We start from the raw sequence: 16,174 nt of genomic DNA on the forward strand, positions 1-16,174 counted from the left end.
CCTGTTTTCCCCTTGTTCCTTCCCCCGCTTTTGTCCACACGGACCCGCTGTGATAGCGAGAGCTGGAAACTTATCAGAATGCCGAATGAGCCTTCGCTGTTCTTAAGCTGTCCAAATGGGAAGTCATTACGCCTGACGAGAATATTTCACCATCCTTTCTCTTTTGAGCGCTCCCTCCAGCACAAAACAAACGTAATTTCACCCGAGGCGTCGCCGTGAGGGCAGATTATGTTGTCTTACTCGGGCGCGTGCAATGTGGTGCCCCCCCAGCCCCTCCCCCCGCCCCTCCCCAACACATTAGCAACGTTTAGCCCGCCGCGCCTGTGAGATATCTGTTGTTTGAAGCAACTCCTGGTCGCGTCTCCATCACTGAGGATGAGATTCGAGATGCAGCAGATTAATCGAGCCAAACTCTCTCACCCACTTCGGGGGTGGGTGGAAGGGGTGGGGGGGCATGCTATCAGACAGGTTTTATACTGCTTCTGTTTAATGTCATGCAAAAAGCCACCATCTGAGTGGAAGCAAGTAATCTACTGCTTCAAGACGTGCCTGTGGCAGCGGGCCGCTCTCCTGCTAACAGATAGCGCCGGGGTGTTCAATCACCGCTCTAACAAGAGTCATATCCTCTCCTGTGGTGCAGAATAACATAACACCTTCTATCAACAACATGGGGAGGGAACCAGGGGCAAGGGCACCCCCCCCCCCCCCCAACCCCAGATATGATAATTCTCGGTCACTGTGAGTCTGGAGTCTTTACAGACCGCGTCGCCGATCGCCGCTGTGTCCAAGCCGGCCGATATTGTGCAATTTCCACTCTGTTCATTTCAGAGAGGGAAAGCACAAGTAAAGGCTCCAGCTCAGGCTATAGCCTCCCTGGCGAGCACGCTGGTTGTCAAAAAAATGCACCTGTCGTTTAAATTGGCACTTGTGTTGATATTTCAGCCCCAGAAAAGCCAGACACTGCTCTGTGTCACTTTAGATTTCCTGACCTTAAAATGTCGCTTTCACTGGACCGCAGCCTGAGATCCAGGTGTGCTGTCAACTTCGGAGGTGACGCACGAGGCAGGAAAACTTCACGTGTTCAGCTGAGGAGACCAATTCCATCATATTCTCTTCGTTGTTTAAGTAAGTGTAATAGAATCACAGGCAACAGAACTTTTTAACAGCTTCAATTTAGTTTGGATTTGAAAGAAATAAATAAAAATCATTACTTTTTGGCTTTTTTTAGATGCACGTGTTCCCTATAATATGTGTGAATGATCCTTAAATTGAAAATCGTTCTTTTAACCTTGTTAGCATGTGCACCGTGACTAAAATAAGCCTCCAGCTTGATGGATTTTGACTTGTTTTTGCAAGGAGCGCAGGTCTTTGACACATTTGGAAAGAATCCTCACAACTCAGAGGGAACTGGATTAATGCTGCAGCAGTGATGGAAGGTGCCGTTTGTCACGGCGATGTCTCAGCCTGTTCAATTAGTTCTTTGTGTTCTTCTCCTAAATCTCTGCTTCAGACGTTTATGACTGATTTACTCCAGCGTTACAACTTCACATTATGGCGCGGGACATGATATATTAAAAACAACGTCGGATAGTGGCGGAGCGGAAAATTCCTGGTTGTAAAATTATATCTGAGCCATTTCCAGGCCACAAAGGTATGATTCCCTATATTAGCGACATATGGAGATTCGGGAGTGGGTTACCATCTGTTTTTAGCATTTTTTTTTATTATTCTTGTGGTTTTAAAATGTGTTTTTGTCAGCTGTGTTGATGTTGCATGTGCGGTAAAATCTGTTTAGGTTGCAGTTTGTTACCTCTTTTGGGCTTTCTTGTGTTTCCTGTTGTATTTTTAAGGTTCTTTATGATTGAACTTGAGTATTGACCAATGTCATTTCTTTCTGTATATTTCTGCTGAGTATTTTTAACTTCTGGTTCTCTGGCTTTTGCCTTTTGTTGTCTTGATTTCTATCTCGCGCTTCACTACATGTTGCCACAGAAACTAACAATAAATTATACTGTAGATTATGTTTAATTATGACATTTAAAAGTGCACGACGTGATCTTGCATGATGTCCCTTCCATAAACTTTCAAAAGTGAATCTGTGCTACACTAACATCGCTAAGATGACTGGGTCCAACTGGTGAGTGAGAACATTTATATTTACATCTGCACAGCATGAGAAAAACAACTATTTTACACTTACAAATGATTTTCCTGCAGTCCCTCGGAGGTTCAAACTAAATTTAGAAGAGAAGGAAATTAAATTCTGAGTGAAGCTCTTCTCAATTAGGGGACAAGTTGATGTATTAAACAGCAAAGACAAAAAAGTCTGGACAAGAGACTGGAAATCTCTGCCAAGGAATGTTTGACGAGGGATAATAAGAGGTTTGAGTAAAATGTGAACACAAGCATAATCACACAATTGAAAGAAATTAGCAATAAGCAGCTCAGCTGAGGTTAAATGTGGTTTAAGAGCCATAATAACAATCATAAGGTGTTCGGCGTGTATGAGATTTGAGGAAATTACATGGTGCAAGCTTGTTTTATTTGATTTCTGCATTAAGTAAGAGGCTAATTGCTGCAAGGAATAAATAGTTAATAAACAGAGCAATAGAACAATAGAACACACACCTAGTAAAAAAAAATAAAAATAAAGCTGCACTCCCACCACAAGGAAGAAGTGACACGAGCTTCAGACGGTTACGACCATGTTGGCGCGGAGAAAACAAAAGGATGAGAGCTGCTGAGGATGAGAGCCGGTTTGTCTTTGTGTAGCTGGGATTCCTCACAGGAGGCCTTGGCATACATTCAACTTAAAACAAATTCCCGATGATCAAAAGGGGGAAACGCCGCCGCGCTATAATCGACTGTCTGAACTTCTACGGCATTTTCAATAAATTAACATCCTCTTTGTGCGGCTGCTTCTTCAGATCATCAGGCTGTCAACACATTCTGATGGTGTTTTAGATTCCTGCTCAGGTTTTAGCATCTTCGCAGGCAAGAATTTAATTGGTCTTCCAGAGGCGATGAAGGATGAACCGTTGACTGATTCAGGGTTGCATTTAATCATTAATAAGTATATCTTACGCCTTCAAAAAAAGAGATATGTTTCAATGAAATGGATGAACAAATAAAAAAAGCAACAACCATCGAAAAGCCTTTTTTCGGGGGTGCTCAAGATGCCGCTGGCGGCGACGTGCTGCAGGAAATGGAGTCACGTGCTCTAAGTTTCATGCTGGGATGGTTCCTCCTGAAGACATCTCGGCCCAGTTCGTCTGAAGTGGCTATCATCCAAAGTTGTTAAATCTTATTTGAGCTTTTCCAAGAAGATGCCAAGAGGGAGAGATCAGATGTTAGGATGAACTTAAAAAACTTAAATTCCCCCAAAAAAAGAAAGAAGATGAATATAAAGCAAGAACAAAGACTGGAGAGTTTTCCCCTGAAGCACTTTAACTGAATGAAACAGTATATTTTTGCAGAAATGTTAAACCCCTAATAAAATGGAAGCAGGATGTGGATAAAGGTGTGATATTCATATCAATATTTCCCAAAAAACAGCCCCTCGCCATGGTCGGGGGCCGTCGGGGGCCGTGGGGGGCCGGACAAAGAAAAGCTACAGTTAATTATGCTCAAACCAAAAAAATAATTCTGTAATATGGATGCAGCATGTATTAACCCTGTTCCCACAGTCAGGCCTTGAAGGGGCAACAGAAGCATTATTTAAAATATCAGACTGTAATTACTGGAGTCATCTTCTGAAGGGGGGGGCATATTTAACCGCTGCAGGTCCAGCACAGTCAAAAACAAGGAGGATATTTGGAGTGTGGATCTGTATATTAAATAGAGGCCACGCTCATCAGCCTGAAGATTGTGGAGCCATCTGACATTTTGATTTCTTTCCAGCAAGTTTGATGTTAATGATTCGGCTTCTGACGGAGGTGGTGGCGGCGGCGGGGGTGGGGGAGGGGGGAACCTTCACAGAGTCTGAGCCATATGAGTGCAATTTCCGTCCCGGGGATGAAAGCACATCGATTGCCCTCTGATGGTGTTTTATGGAGGGCTGCTTTCATCCAGACTGAGACATTATTGAACTGCATCCAGCCCTAATGCAGGGCTGATTCTGACTAACTTCATAAACAGCATTCCAAAAAACCCCACGCTATGGTATATTTTTATGAGGCAGCGCCTATGTGACATCGGGGAAACATGCAAATGTCAAATTGAAGTGGGACATTTTTCCAGTGGCTAAAACCACAGGAAGGCACCATCCCATAGGAGAGTATAAAGATTTCTCCAGCTTTTAGAAGCTTTTTATTCTCAGTAATTGATTAATTTTGCAATTAGACTCCAGAACCAGCAGAGCCTTCCACGCTCACGTGGGGGGAATGTTCCCCCTGCTGCTGAGCAGTGTGGGGGGGTGTTGTTGGAAGCCTTCTCTGCCTTTGTGAATCCCTTTCCCAGTGTCTGCTTGGATTAAGGATTCATCTGCAGCAGCCTCTGCTGCGCTGATGGGGTTTATGCCCGGGTTAAATGCTGAAACGTGCTCAAATGATCCCGTTTCTAGTCCAAACTTTACCGAATTGACCCGCACAGACTCGCCGGAGTGCGGCTGTCTGAATGGATATGTCTCCAACCGAGGGCATCGCACACATGCAGCAGCGGGTCGCATTTAAAAGTGATATGTAATCTCTCAAATGGAAACATCACACGAAAAACACCACAAGAGCGAATCGTTCTCATGCACTGTTGATGTTCTCTGGATATCAGCATTACCCTGGGGAGAACATTTCACTTTAATACGATGTGAGCTGATACAGATCAGGGCAACTCGTTACGGTGATCAGTATCTGATCGAACGCACGCTCGAGACTCTGGAGGGAGCCTGGACACGTGCCTGAGTCAGGTGCATGTCCGTGACTGCTTCCATGGAGGCAGGTGAAGTGTGGATGGAATACCTGTCCCTGCAAGCTTGGGCCGGCACACACACACACACAGAGTATATACACATATACAGTATATATAGTGTGTGTGTGTGTGTGTGTGTGTGTGTGTGTGTGTGTGTGTGTGTGTGTATATATACAGTATATATATGAACTGAATATATGAACTGTTGACTACACACAACAGGCTTCACATTTGTCTTTTTCAGAAGCACGAATATCACATTTCAACCGGTGATATTTAGAAAAGAATGCACGTCACAGGAGCGCCGAGGCTGCATATTTTGCCTGCAGGGAAGACATTGACCTCTGCACCGTCTACTTCATTGAATGTAGAAGTATAAATATGGAACACAGAGGACTCACCTTTTGCCTTCTAAATTAGCATGGCAGGAGGTGACCTAAAGGGCAGAGGTCGTTTTGGAAGGCAGATGTGTTTGCGTGAAAGTTGCGCGCACGTCCAGACGTCCAATTAGATCCATCAGCGCGTGACTGCTGGCATCGCTGATTCAGAGACCCCCCCCCCCCCCCCCAATAATGACCAGGAATCAAAAGACTCCCTGCTAACAAACATATACGTATTATCTAATTCTTGCCTCCTTTTGGCGATCTGTGATCTGCTTATACCCCCCCCCCCCCCCCCCACCCCACCACCACCACCACTACCATCTCCTGACGGTCTGGAGTTAGAAAAGCATGACTGATTGCTGGTTCAACCTGAACCAAATGTGGCAAAAAAATGAAATAAAGAAATAAATAAAGCACACCCACAGGACACTTGCATCTCATCCAATCCAATTTGCAGTATTGTTCATTTGCTCACTCACTTCGCTCCTTTCCTTTCTCTTTTCTTTCTAAGTCTCGCAATCCCTTCAGATCTCAAGAGGCTTAATCAGTGTCTGTGTCAGACTACTTCACAGCAGCCTTCGGCCACAGCGGATATTATCCCCCCCCCCCCCCCCCCCCCCCCCCCCCCACACACACACACACACACACCTCTGATAAGTCTGCCAATCCATGCAAGGGGAAATGAAACTTCTTCTTTCGCAGACAATTTGAGAAGCAACATGTTGTGGTGAGCAACATGCAAAGCAACCTAAAATCACCAATTTAATGCACAATAAAAGGAGCTCAGAGGGGACGAGAATGTAGTTGAGTCTCTGGAAGCACATCTGGAATGGAATACTGGACTCAAATCCACAATGCATCCATCGAGGTAACAATCCAAAGAGAGGCTTCCTTTGATTTCACTGAATTTGCATAAACCCTTCCAACTATGCTTTTAATAAGTGATCTTCACCCAGGGAGTTGCTGGTGCATAACAGATTTACATATTCCAGGCTACATAGCCACCAGTTACTTTTTGGTGGTGGGAGGGGGATAAAGACAGTGGAAACAGAAACAAACAAACAACAGTATAAGGGTAGAATTAAGAGAAAATGTATCCCTGTTTGCTTTGAATGTCTTTTTTCCCCCTAGTAACATGGCAGCAAACTGCTGTGGAGAAACAAGTACTCCTGCGACTCCCCTGCTAATTTGCTAATGGCTGGGTTGTTTCACACTGCCCCCTGGTGGTGCAGAAGGCCCTGCAGCTATGAATCAGGAGGACGAGGTTGATGTGGGGGAGCAGCAGCGTGCACGGATGGACTGGGACCAGCAGAGACCATGAGGTGCTGATGGCAGAAATTGCCTGCTGAGATGTGGAGACAACAGAAACGTGCGGCTCAGATGTAGCCTGGTGCTGACCTGAGAGCAGTTCTCTGAAAGCGTGCCGATTCTGCCTCACCGTCCGTGCGTGACGTGCTCGTGCAGTTTATGAGAGATTAAGAGCCCTGACCCCTGCGACAGGAGTCTCCTTCGTGATCATTTGTTTTACACACTAGAGGGGGCTAGATCATTGGGAGGGAGTTTCATTAAATTGAAACCACGCGGGTGGACTCCTTTGTTCATGTATTTCGCAGCATTCTCTCCGCTCCCACCAAAGAAAGACTATTTCAGTGGGGGTGGCAGATAACAGCTACATCACTGGGTTGAGGCGAGTGCCAATTCGACCACATTCACCCCAGAGAATCGAGCTGCAGGATGAGGTAATGAAGGAATAAAGGACACGGCGCTGTTCTCCTTACTTCAGCGCACCGGATAAGATGCAAAAGCTGCTCATTTGCAGCCTCTTTTCATTCGCATGTGAGCGAAGAGACAGATGTTAATTGTCATTAGATAGAGCAGAAGTATTAGCAAAAGCACTCTCTCGTTAATATGATTACAGTAAAAACAAAATCCACATGAAATATTCATCAATGCCACAAAAATAAAGTCAATACAATTAGAGGCTGGTAATTCATGACCTTGTTTATTTTTGATATATTTATTCAGATGGCATCATTAGGTGTTGCTGCCACAGTTGTGAGTCCTCTGTGTGCAAATACAGTCACACAGCAGCCATGAATTATTCCATACCAAACATTCGCATCCCTGCGGTGGCTGTTTATTCAGAGAAATACTGAGTGGCATGGTTGCAAGGAGGAATTTGTAAGGTTTTAAATAGCGCCTTTCTCTGTTCTTTGTTCAGTACAGCTTTTCTCATTTGATTTTCCAAAATGTTGATGGTAGAGTAGTTGACTCACTGCGCAATCGTCTAATAACTGGGGTGCTAATGCATTCAGGGACACAAATAATTGAACAAATTAAAGAGTTGATTTGATTTCAGCAACCACGCTTCCTCGCTAGAGGGATGCGACATCTCAGCCCTTTTCCCATCCACAGTTGTGGTTGTTGAAAGTCATTTTTAGACAATCTGAAATGAGGATCATCAAAGTTAGCTGCATCGGCACTGGCTGACTGAAGGACAGAAATAGCTCCCCCACTGACCTTTTCTGCCCCTGTCTGGGGGCTGGAATCAATGTTAGAAACAGGCCTGTTTTTGATTTCCATGTGTTTATTTCTCCTTCATACACACACTCTCAGAGTGTCCATAGGGCCTGTAATAGGGGTAGTATGTACGCGTGTGTGTGTTGGGGTGATGTCAGCTTTGCAGTGTGAGTAGAGACAGATGGGAAGAAGAGTGAGAGAAATACAGAGTTACCCCCATTAAGAACTGTATAATGTAGAAAATTTTGTTTCTCACACACACACACTCAGATTTCTATCTTTGTGGGGACTTTATAGATGCAAGCCTTAACCAGACAGAGACACAGAAAATAATCTACCCAGCTTCTTACCCTAACACTCACTACAATGTAAACCCAATTGTAACCTAAATTTCCCAAACATGGTTCTTTGCTAGTAGAATGAGGGCTTTTGGTAGTTATTAGTTACTGAATGTGAGGACACGCACACTGAAATATTCAGATAGTCCTTCCACTTAATCAACCGTCTTTCACTGTGGCCAGATCCAGTGTATTGATGTTTTGCTAAGACTAATAAATTAATCTAATTACACATTAGCAAGTAGTAAACACCGAAATTATTAATCGCAGGAGGAAAAAGCACAATAATTAGGCTCACATCTGCATCTAAACTATTATAGGTGGAGTTTATTGCCATGAAACCAGTAAGGATAAATGTAGTGCTACCGATTGCTGAACCTGTTGGACTGTGGTGTAAGGTGGCAGACACAGGCAAATCTCTCTACATAAAAATACACTGGTCATCAACACATCAATACACTGAACCCAGGAGCAACATAGCCCATGAACCCTTGCTATTAAAATGGTGAAAGTCTCTCCCAGTTTTCCTATTGAGGGTCACCACTACGGTGCGTTTAGCTCCGCCCACACATGCCACCGACCAAAGATGAGCATAACGTTCAGTTAGGTCGAATCATATATGTCACTTCCCTGTCAGAAACAGCGATGGAGATGTACTGTATCACACTAAACTGAGTCATCTGTCACAAATCAGCCCTGAAACCTTCAGAAAGCAGTTGAGTCGTCTCACGTTTACATTTTCCTCCATATCAGCTGATGTGCCCACTGGTTATTCTGAGTCCAACAGATATTAATAACCAATATCAAAATCCTACCTCCTAACCAAACTGTTATGCAATTACAGCCAAAATCCTGTGTCTGTGTAGTTTGCCTCCTCTCCCAGATAAGAGGCTGGTGCTTGAACACGAGTTGTGACCCCCCCGAGGGGGAAAGAATATTATATTTCTTCTGAGCACATGGGCCGTTGTCATGAGGAACCAGATGGCATCAGATAGGCAGCAGAAGAGAACAGCCATATTCATTCCCATCTTGTCCAGGCATCGATCGGCCCCTTCTGAAACAGGCAAATCCCAACTCCCCCACCCCCCCGACAAAAACCCCCAAGAGAGATAACCTGATAAGAAGAATTCTGAAAAATGTAATTGAGGTGGAGGAGACTTCACATGGGGTTAATGTTTCTCAGCCCCGTGCCGATTGCGACGAAAGACCCAATGTGAATAAATATTATTAGCGGCTCGGTCGCAGCTGAAATTCCGAGGGAGAAACAACTAAAAAAAAGAAGAAAACGGAGGCATATGCTCAAGAGCACCCATACGAGCAAACTGAAAACATCAATCATGGTGAGAGACACTGGGAGTCATTGAGTGGAGGCCACGGACTGACAGCACATATCTTTCATTGCTCGTCCATGTATAAAGAGATTTGATGAAGCATCTGTTTGGAGAGGGGGGGGGGGGGGTGGGGACAGTCTGCGCTTCAGACTACAGTCCGCAACAGCCCAAACAACAGCCTCTGTACAAACACCGGGGTTTTAAGAATGATTAGATTCTATATTATGATGAACTCACGCTGAAATGATGTGCAGCAGCTGCAACCGAGCGGGAAAATTACGTTAGCGGTGCGTGCTCACGCATGCAGCGGGGTGCCGGGCTGTCATTTACTTATTGCTTGGCCTTCAGCTTTCTGTGGCGTTAATATGATTGCAAGAATTAGCCAATGGCGGCACATCTGTTTGCCACATGGAGAAATCGATGGTTTGAAGTGTCCTTCGCTCCCGTTAGCGGCTGACTTTGAAGGGGAAACAATCGCCTCGTCCTGAAGGTTAACGGTGAAACCAAGAAACGGAATCATTCAAATTACTGTGTGTGCAATAAATATATGATTTTTAATGAGGGATGTTATGGATAAAATGTCCCACCGTCCAAAGAATATATGCATGTATATTTGTAGAGTCCCTCGTTCCGTGTGGAGTTTGCACGCTCTCCCTGCCTCTGCGTGGGTTTTCTCGCCAGCTTCCTCCCACAGACCGAGCCACACTGGGGTGGCTGGAGAGTCGAAACTGACCCGAGGTGTGTGTGAACGGTGTGCGTGCCCGAGGCGTCGCACAGACATGTAGCATCTCAATGACCGCCAGGTTCCAGCTCCGCCCACCAGCCATGATTAACTACCGTGCTGTCTGAATGAATTATGTGTTCATAACTCACCTAGAAACACCTTAAAGCTACATTCCGTGACTGAAAAAACACCTTTTCAAGAGTTCTCTTGTCTATCAACACCTCTCACATGTTTGAAAAGTCTTATTGATGGATTGGCTGATCAGAACGTGATGTTCATTCCACACAATAATTAATTTACCCGAAAAACCTCAGACAATGTTGTATTTTTACTCCTTTTTACTATTTATTGGCAATAATGTTTTAGGACAAATATACTGAACAAATGTCAATGATTGTTTTATTGTGTGATCATTTTCTCTGCAGAAAAGATGAAACCCACCATATTTCAAACGATTTTCCTGGGGACGCCATGAGGACGCAGCGGTGACTCTCCGGAGACGCCAGCATATTTTGTGAAACCGCCATTGTTTATCCTCTATAGCTCATAAAGTTTGTTTCCACTTCATTGTCTAGGTGTGCACGCCAGTACGCTCCAGAAGGTGCTTGGAAAGAAATTTGAAGTTGGTGTATGAGACACCACGTAAGCCCTCCAGAGAGACGCCCCGGCGTTCCTCCTCTGTGCCACATTAACTCCCCCCATGCCTCTCTGCTTCTGTGATTCATGTAAGAAAGGAAGAATAGCAGTATGACAATTCATGTTCATGTTATTTGTTACTTGAGTAAAATAAGTAAGATGCCAGGAGTGTTTTCTGGTTTTAGATATACCTGTGGGCAACCTGTTGCACGAGGTTCCAATGCTAGAAATGATAAAAGCCATGAGGAAAAATCATCACTCCTAAATAATGTAACATGTGTCATGGATGGATGGATGGATCTTCCTGTAATTCCCTGAACTGTCCAGTGAGGCGCGTCCAGACATTTACACACACATACACGTCCTTACATTACTACCATTGTGGTCTTTCATAGACAGGTTACACTATCCAGGGCCCTAGCTATAACTCCAAATAACTCCTTAACCCTACTCCAAACCCAACTGTCACCTCAACCTTAAACCTGTCTTGGCCCTCAAACAGTCTTTTGAAGTATTGGGACCCCAGCAAAGTTGGACCCGCTTTGCTAGCTGAAAGGATTTTGATACTCAATATGTAGTAAAGCGAGCACACCTACACACACAGAAATATTCACTGGTAACGTACTGTAAAGATTCGATCCATAACTGGTGAGTAAATATTGGTGTGTTTTTTACATATTCTACACAATTTCAAGGAAATGTCATGGAACAGAACTTTAAACAGAACCAGACAACAAGCAGAAAGTTACCCACATTCCCACACGCCGTGGCCTGACACACATGACCAGTAAGCCCCTTGTAAAAATTCCTTTTCCTGATGGAATCAAGTTTGTCCCAGTAGAACCGAGTTGTTTGGTTAAATGAAATACATGAAAATAATGAACTGTAGGGTGTACTTTGAGGGATGAAAACACTCAAATGCTCCCCCGAACCTTTTAGTAACTGGTTGTAATTTAGTTAGTGCAATTTGAATAAATTGGTTTGTTTTTCTATAACAAATTACACTATAGATTACGTCTTAATTAAATCATAAACTCTGTCATTTGTAAGCAGGGCTGTACACATAAAAAGCTGGTCTCTAATGAATACCCCACCACCCCACCCCCAATCTTTTCTACTCTGAATGGAAAACACAATTTTGGAAAGGGGAAAAATGCTTGAACATGTTTGTCAGTGACAAACACTGTGGTCTTTTCATGACTGTGAGCATGGAGACTGATGAGCATGCGTCTTCTAAAAACGGATCACAAGTTCACATCCTGGTTCTGCTTAAACACACCAACTGAGGTTCTTCTAACACCTCGCTGGACTGGTTCTTATGTAAACAGACCTTCAGTGCATGTCTGTGTATTTTATATGAGTGCACACTCAAATCTAGAGGTGGTTTTGTGGACTGGAAACCCCGTCGATTGCTGACCGGGTCCGCCATCGTAGCCTGCATACAGCTGTTTTAATCGAATAATAATGAGGCTTAAACATGCTGTTTATTTTCCTTCTAAAATTTCACAACTCTAAGTTAAATGTCACAAAGGTGCATTTAGTAATGTGAATTTACCGCCGAGCATCATTATTCTGCCCACAGTAACACAAATAAATATGGTAATTACGCTGACATTTGCACACACTGTTTACAATTCCTGAAATTATGAATGATTTTTGGCCCTCTCGCACACATTTACAGTCCACAGAAAACACTATCAAGAGCACCATCGCATTTTGGACAAGATTGTCTTTGTTTCTTTTTAAAAATTTAATCTACTGCCTTTACTTGTTAAACACGATTTACATTTAGATTCAGTCATTGTCTGTGTTTAGGAACAATGATGAAGGTGCCCTAATTTTAAAAAAAACAAACATCTGGGGCTCCGTACTCTAACTTTGCTCTCATCCAATCACTGAGCTGCATAATGGGATTCCTAAATAACACCTCCTGAGTAAATCAGTGTTTGTATACATCTGTTACTGTCATGACATCATTAGGAATTTATTCAAAGTGCTTTAATTATGCATCAGGCTAAATCCTGCAGAGAGGGACCACCTGAAATATTTATTGATTATAAATGTCATGTTTCATTATAAACTTGCTTTATTTATGACCAGTTTTTGACTCCACTTCGGTGAACATTCCACCGTGTTTGTGCTCCGGCGAGGCTTTACAGGCTCTACATTAGTGAAGGTTGAAACTGTTTATAATAGCCTGCAAACAGAGGTGGAGCGAGCGTAAACATCTGCAGTGCACTTGCGTTTCTGCACAGATCCGGCGCCGTTTCAGGTCCTTGAATTCACATTTCTCTTTAGCAACATCTAATGGTTGCACTTATATCCAAAATAGACATAAAACACATTACGGGAATATCATCACATCATAAAATAAAAGAAATATTCCTTTATATGCAACTGCTTTTGAGCAGAAATCCGTGATGGCCTGTTCTCTGTTCCGTAGTAATGAGCATTACTGTTTCCTCTGGCATCTATTTCATCCTCTCTGGGAGAGGATCAATTGTAATCATCTGAGCTACCCATAGTAATGAAAATGATGAAAAGCTTTGTTTCTAAAGCTGCTTTTTCATGTGGTTAATGTTCCATGATCAAACTCATACCTGGACATTGATAAGGACATTACAAACACCACCAGTGAGAACAAAACTGCTTTCAGGAATATTTTAACGGGCTACCGTACGTGACTTGGCGGCCGACATCACGGACGGCACAAGCTCTGTTTAAAACCTTGGGAGGTTTGTTTTTTTAATACTTTTTGGACTGAAGAAATTTGAAAGAACTATAATTGAGCATTTGCTACCTTCCATACCTTCCAGCTGTGGCCAAAGAAGTTTAAACAATGTCGATGAAGCTGATTATAAGCAGACAGATCTCGTGTGTGTGTGTGTGTGTGGGGGGGGGGGGTTCCTGTAGCTATGCAATAAACTAAATGTGTTCCTGATGCAGAATATATTGAAAAATATTAGTAGTTTATATATATACCGTAATATGAATAGATGAGTATGTTTGAATCCAGTGGGGTTGACATGTTTACTCTGAGGAGTCGTGTGCAACAGACCAGCTATTGTCAGGAGTCCCAAAAAGGTTGCTCATCCCCTTTTGGAAGGAAAATTGGTAGCAACTGAGAGAGTCCTAAAAAAGTACTGGAAAAAGGCAAGCGATCCCCACCCATCTGTCAGCTCTGGTGAAGGCGAGGTTGGATTTAAAATCAGTCAAGTTCACCTGCACGTTAGTGCGCCGTCTCCTGCACACCACACTTGATAACATGTAATTAGTGCCCTCAAAGTGTTGGAGCAGCAGCAGCGGGTAGATTCCTGTTACAGAGGCATTGAATGCACCATCCATTGTCCCCCCTAAGTCCTTTAAACTCCCTTTCTTTGTCTATTTCTGCTTTTGTTGTTGATGAGTTTCCCATATCTAAAGTTACCTTCCTGTGCCTTTTGTCCATACTCTCTCTGCACATCTCAGTGATGTTAGAGCTCTCAAAGCATATTAGAGCTCCTCTTCTCACAATACCATCAGAGTGAAGCACATTCTGTATTCAGTGCTCCAGTCCAGCACCCCAGAACTTTTGGCCCTAATCTCCGAGTAGCGCGCCTGTCCTGCTCCAGCTCTGTCTGCATGAGGTTTCCTAATCCACCTCCATCTCTGCTTCCCAAAATCATGCTTGATTTCTCTGAGGGCCCAACGAAGCCTCCTGAGCAGTAGCCTGACGCGCACCTCCCCAGAAATTTGACGAGCGCAATTCGATTTTAGAGGCCAAAAGTCTTCCCTGTGCGTTTCTGTTTCATTTCCTGCTACTTATGAAAAGTTACAGCGAGCCTGATCAATAAGTCCATGGAAAGAAGTTTCCAAAGTTATTGATTGGTGCGCAAAGTAAAGGCAGCATAGAGACATGAAAGCTCACTTTAGCACAGGCGACAACACAGAGATAGAGAGTGATAAAACAAATTAAAAACAGCCTGGACTTAAAACAGCATAAAAACATAATGGTACACTTGAAAGCAGGTTTTAACCCAACAAAGTTTTACAGATACACAGTTTGGCGATGTGGGGAATAAGGAAAGAGAAGCAATGTTTCAGAAATGACAATGTTGCATCGCATCAGGGAAATAATTTAAAAAAGAAATCAATAAATAACATTTGTATTCTTTCCAAGCTGCTAATGCAGCCATTTTAGATGGAGAAATAAATGAGCTGACCTCCGGAGTCCCCCACATTTCCCTGAATACCTCATTATTTCTGCTAGCAGGGTTTTGGTGACTGTTGTTGCTTTTTTTTGAACAATATTATATTCACTTGGGGGTGGGGTGGGGAGATTAAATGATTTGATCGACAGTCCAATGCTTGGGTGCCAAAACTTCATTCCAACGTTGATACAAACATTTGAAAAAATGGATCAAACGGTGTACAAAGCAGCGGCTCTACCCAGCTGGATTCCTAAAACTCGCTAATTAACACAACACTGGTGTCTTTGAGCTGTGCAAATAATTGAATGTGGTCCAAATGCCATCAAGGTGAGTTTTCGGGTGAGACCAGAAACTTCCTGAAAAGTCCCTCTGCTGCAGTTGAGTATGCTCAGATGTGTAACACCAATATCCTAACAGAATTTATACCTGTTTCAAATTTTTACTATTCCCAGGTACTAAATCCGCTTCCATGACTGAAGACGGGACAAATGGAGGAGGCACGCCTTGACGTCACCTTAAATCCACAATATAAACATTCTGCAAGTCAGGCCCAGCGCAGGAATGCAGGAACGATGGAGGGACGTGCACAGATTTAAGTACACAAGGAGAAGGGAGGGGGCGCAGGTGAACTAAGTCAGGGTGGGATTAACAAGACAAAGTAAAGGTTCAAGGACATTGAGAAGATGAATATAATATCAAGCTTAAACAAGAAACCAGACTGGAAAAGTAGCGTTAACTAAGGACAGATACCTCATAACAAATGTATTTGATTGGAGCACGCTGCCCTGTGTGTTTGAGAACATAAGAAAAATAGCCCCAAAGTGACATGATGCGTTTATGTCCGTCCTGAAACTATCATGTCCTTACCTGAGACTCAAACAGCTCCCAATAAACATTGCTGTTAGCTGCAAAATCTGCTTGCTCGGCTGTTGTTCGGCTTAATGAAGAGACAATTAGACCCGATTAAAGCTAAATTAGCCCATCCCTGTGAGTCATTTCACACTTCCTCAGTTCTTTAAACGCATCATCATTTGCAGAGACAAGCCGTCGGTCCCACGGTCGAGGGATGGCTCCACTCCTCCATACCTCTGAGAACCCCAGCTGATTAAAATCTGGCTCGGATGGAACAAAAGTCTCGTTAGATTTACAA

The sequence above is a fragment of the Takifugu flavidus genome, chromosome 11 (genome assembly GCF_003711565.1).
Source record: "Takifugu flavidus isolate HTHZ2018 chromosome 11, ASM371156v2, whole genome shotgun sequence".
Classification (NCBI taxonomy): domain Eukaryota; kingdom Metazoa; phylum Chordata; class Actinopteri; order Tetraodontiformes; family Tetraodontidae; genus Takifugu; species Takifugu flavidus.